Source organism: Falco biarmicus, chromosome 1, assembly GCF_023638135.1.
Source record: "Falco biarmicus isolate bFalBia1 chromosome 1, bFalBia1.pri, whole genome shotgun sequence".
Taxonomy (NCBI): domain Eukaryota; kingdom Metazoa; phylum Chordata; class Aves; order Falconiformes; family Falconidae; genus Falco; species Falco biarmicus.
In genome coordinates, this window is record NC_079288.1 from 8,229,978 (window position 1) to 8,235,174 (window position 5,197).

Genomic DNA, 5,197 nt, shown 5'->3' on the forward strand with positions numbered 1-5,197 from the left:
ATATCAAAAAAATTGATTTCATCATGTCCCTCCCTCACTTCTCCTTTTAAACACGGGGTCCAATGACACTGCAAAACCAGGCTGTCCCTGCCAGAGTTTGGCAAGGCGTACAGTAAAAGCACAAGGCAGAGGAGAGGAAGGTGGTTTCAAAATGAGAACGGTGATGTTCCTGCTCCCCCTCCTTGGGGCCACCTGGCTGGGGCATCCCCTTGGGGACCTCCGGGTACTGTGTGCTCTGGGACCAGCCATTTCATACCCAGGAGGGATGTCAGTCATTTCCCCTCCTTGTCTGCTAGGGCGCCTTCCAGTTATTTCTGCCTTGACCCCACATCTTTTCTCCCACAGGCTCTCCCGAGCACTTGGGGTGCACCTCACAAAAAAATGATGGTACCTGGGAAGAAGTGGGGGAGCACACAGAACCCCCACCCCATTTGGATCATCTTAGAAGGACATCACGGCAATCCCCCGTCCTTCTGGGAAGAGCAAAGGGGACCTGAGCCACCCACGCGAGGCAGGGCAGTTGGGAAAGCTGTTCCCCACAGCAGCCCCGGGCAGGAGCACGGGTTTGGCACGAGACCTGCAGCTCCACGGCTGGGGTGGGCAAGGGTGACTCTGGCCAAGCTGCCCGCGAGGCCATCAGCACCCCAGTCACCCTGGAGGGGCTTCACTGGCCAGTCCCAGCCCCTCCGGAGGAAACGCCGCTGCGATGCCAGGCTTTGCTGGCTGCTGCTTGGAGGTGCTCCAGCTCCCCAGGGGGCTGGCTGCATCCAAGGGGGAAAGCACAGTGTGTCCTGCCCACCCTGATCCCACTTCCCCGAGGTCCCCCCAGGGATCCAGAGCACAGGGCTGACCTGCCCGGACACCATCCCAGCTCAAACACTAGGTCTGGCTCCCTGCACCGCAGCACACGGCAGGGGGAGAGCCCAGCCCCCCCCAGCAGCAGCCTGCCTTGTCCTTCAGGAGGTCACAAACTTCACGTACAGCTCTGGATGTCATTCATTTGGCTTGCAACATCCCATGACAGCTTTAAAATGCTTTCTCCATCACTACCATGTGCTACGTGTATGCAGCAAATATTTCTTCCCCCTCCCCCTCCCAGTGAGATTAATTCAGTGTCAGCCACTGGATTTATCATCCCCTCCCCGTGGGGCCAGGGCAGCGGCTGCTCTCGCTGCAGGCACAGGAAAGGGGGGACACAGATTTCAAGGCCATTTCATCTGCCTGGTTTGGGGTGCTGAGTGCAGAGCAGCAGGAGCTACAGCATGTACATGAGCTGAGGAGGCACCGGGGTAGATGCTTGTGAAGGTGGAAGAACTTGGGGCTGACAGCCGGGTACCAGGCATGCCCCACGGTGCGCATTAAGCAGATTTGTGCCCGTCCTGGAGCACATGTGCCTCATTATTGACCAGCTTCAGCACCAAAACGGTCCCCCCATGGCTTTTCCACTGTCACCTCTCCCCACACACATGTCAAAGCCCCCTGAGGAGCCCACCAAGTCCCACAGAGCCACACACTTGGACAACAGGAGGAGGCTGCAGGGCTGAACTCGCCCACACTGCCCCTGGATCCCAGACACACACCAAACCCCAGGGAATTATTGCTGGCAACCTGTGCTGCGGGGAGAGCAACAGTGTCCGAGCCAGAGCCCAGCCCTTATGGAGCAAAGTACACGGAGCAGGAGGAGAGACTGGACTTGAGCAAGGGAAAGAAAAGGTTTAGAAAGAGGGGATTTGCTGCACTGAGCTTGTAAATGGAGTCCAAGCTAACAGCTTTTGTTCCAGGATCTGGAGACCGTAGGAAATGTGTAGGAAATGCCAGGCGGATGGCTGGGAGGATGCTGCAGAGACTGATCCCGGTCCCTTTGCACCCCAGGGTGTGAGATCCAGCAGTCCCTGCCCGCGGGCACAAGTCCCCGCTCCTGCTCACCATTACACGTGTCTCTTCACATCCCGTTGTGGCCCCTCTCAGCAGCACAAGAGGCTGCTGAAATACCAGTTTCCAGTTTAGTCTCATGATGGCAGCTCCTTGAGCTGACTCACCCAGGGCAGCAGACGGGTGAGTAATACCCAGTACGGCTGCAAAGAAAACCCTTGCCTAAAATGAAGATCTCCACCCTGTGTCCCCCAGCATTTCATACCAAACCACAAAAACCCCCACGTTTGGGCTTACTTGTACAGCTTTAAAACCTGAAACCACTTCTTGATCGTGGCCTGTCTTAGCAAAACCCATCTTCTAATACCAACCTGGCAGCTGCTCCCAGCTGGAGGTGCCTGCGATGCCACCACGTTGGCCAACACGAGCTGCTCACTGGTGAGGGCTGGCCCGGCTCGTGGCTCATCCAGGAACAGCTGCGTCCAAACTCTGCCCCACGCCTCCTGCCACCTCCAGCAGTGCTCGCAAAGGCAGCCGGTGCTTCAAGCCGTAGCTCGCAGCTCCTAAGTCTCGGTGTCCATCACGTGGCAGAGATGCAATTTGAGTATCTACTGCTCAGAGAGCGGTGGGGAGTCCTCGTGGTCCCTGATGGAAGAGACACACATGCACACGGGGCAGGCGAGCACCGGCCAGGCTGGCTTAACCACTGCCAGCACATCGCTCCAGCCGTAAAGGAATGAATGCAAAAAAATGATTTGTTTAAATTTTGTTTGGTAATAGGTCGCATGAAGCAGCAATGCTCAAAGTAAAACCCGGCAGAATGGTGAGGAGGAGGAGGTGGTCTCAGTCTCTTCCTTCAGCTGGAGGCGAGCACGTACATACCTCGTCCTTCCAGGGTAAAGGCCTTCCCCAGCCCCCAGGGCTGTCAGCAAGATTTCAGGCTGATAGGAAATCTGTAAGCGGTACCTGCAGTTCCTGTAGTAACAGCTTTTTGCACAAGATCTCAAAGCACTGTAGAAATACTCGTTACACCACGCTCCCGTGGAGGAGGGAAATAGCCACGTGTTCAGAGCGGGGAAGCAGGCACAAGGTGCCGTGAGCAATTTCTCAAATGAAGAGCCTAAGTCAATCCAAGAGACAGAATTGTACACAGCGGTAGAAAGTCTGTCTATGCCAAAAGATCAACTGGATCCAACACTAACTGCTCTCTGTACCCCACTCTTTCTTCAGTAGTATAACACCATCCAAATATTGGAATGTAATGGGACCGGTCTGCTTTCACAACGGCAGCCTTTCTGCTGCACAGCTGATTAATTATGCAACCAGGGACCAGATCTGGAGACATACTAATGCATGACATTTCCTCCTGCCCTACTCCCACCCTCTTCCAGAGCAGAAGCAGACTTCCAATTGCACTTTCCTGCTTTAATATTTTAAATCTTCTACCTTAGCAGCAGCCGACCCTTCCACCCCCTCTAAACCCTTTCCGAAGTAGAGCGCAGCTCCCAGTTCCCATCAGGGAGACGGCAGCGAGTGCAGAGTATCTCAATCAAATCTGGGTTTTCAGGTTTTAATGAGCGAGGTGGGGATTCTCACCAGCATCTATCTGGCCAAAACCCGCAGCCTCCTGAACGGAGCTGTTCCACTCAGCCTAATACCTGCAGCAGCCTTGCCGACTGCATGACTTGCCCGGCCTTTTGGCCCCACAGCTTCAGCATTCCCAGAATGTGCTTCACTTCCCATCGGCATGTTCCAAACACACCGAGAACACCATGATCCATCTCTCTATTTTAGCTCTCTCCTTCTCACCCCCCCACAGACCGCGCCAAGCTCTAGCCCAGAAGAACAGGGACATTCACCAAAAAAACATTGTAAAACGCTCACAGCTCCGAAGTCACTGATTTAGCTCACTAGTACCCCTGTCGCGGAAAGGAATACTTCATTTATTCCAGCCTGACTCATCCTCTCACCATATTTTCCTTTTTCCAGGCAGCAAACCTCATGGTCTCTCTGCAGCTCTTACTTGTCCACACTAGCGGAAAAGACGCTCAGCCTGAACCTTGGAGCCAGGTTCTCATCAGAGTAGATATCTAAATGTTTCTTCCCTCAAGCACACTTCGCCGACTGATTTTTTTTTTATTTTAAATCATGAGTTTGCACCGACTGTTGGCACGAGAGCTGCACAGTGAGCAGTGCTCGGCAAGAGACCTGGAAACTTCATGCCATCTGTGTTTCTAGGATTATCTGTCTGGGAGCAGTGGGTAACTGGGGGCCATTTTACAACCGAACAGATCTGGTACAGCAGATCCTGCAGCATCGTACAGTGGACTGATGGGATTCAGGAAACCTCGAGAAGTCATTTAGTTCACAAACCAGGATCGATGAGGTTCCTACTGGGCTGTAACATTTACCTCGTAACGTTTTCCTTCTCCACCCACCTTTTGCTACAGAAAACAAACCCAAGTGCCTCAGCCAGCCTTAAAGTGCAGTAAAACAGCCCCGCGGGAGGACATGAGCGTCAAAAGGGACGTAGGCCAGCAGGATCTGGAAGCTGTCGGCCCCAGCTGATCCAGGAGTGCAAGAGAATGAAGGCAGCTGGGGAGAGGAATGAAGCCGCGCAAGGTTGGGATGTTACCTGTAGAGCTGCTTCTGAGTAACTCCCGTTTGACACGTCAGTGCAAACCAGAGACTCGTTTGCTCTTGGTAACCACAGAACCAGAGCCGGTGCGGAACGCTGCCTCCCTGCCCTGCCCAGAGACACCAACACACCTGACTCTGCTCACATCTAAGGAGTAACAGCTCTGGCCCTGCTGCTGGAGCACGCCCACGAGTAACAACTCCCACTTCTCCAGGGAGAAGCACTACCAGGTGGCCCACGCCACCTTAGGAGAGTTCAGTCCTAACTGAACAGAGCAACCCCAGCATCTCAGCACACTTTAAAAAAGATGTCTCTAATTAGAGGCAATCTGTAATTTTATATTTTAGAGGCAACAACTATGCTAATTCCCTCAACTACTACTTCTAGTAACAGGTCACAACTTTTACAAGGATAACCGGTCTGGGAAAACCATCTGGGTAAAGTGTTAAGCAGCTGCCTCACTGGTTTACAACAGGAATTGCAAAACAGGCATTTTTTAGATTTTAACACCATCTTTTAGTTTCACGAAGTCAGTCAAGAGAAATCAAGCAACTAGTGTCACCAATGAATAGCCACGAACAAAATCCAAGTGATTTTGCTGTTTAATTCTCCCTCTCCCCTTCCAAAGCTACCAAGTCACCATCAAGTCTGCCTGCTCACATGCACACAAATGCACAAACACCTGAG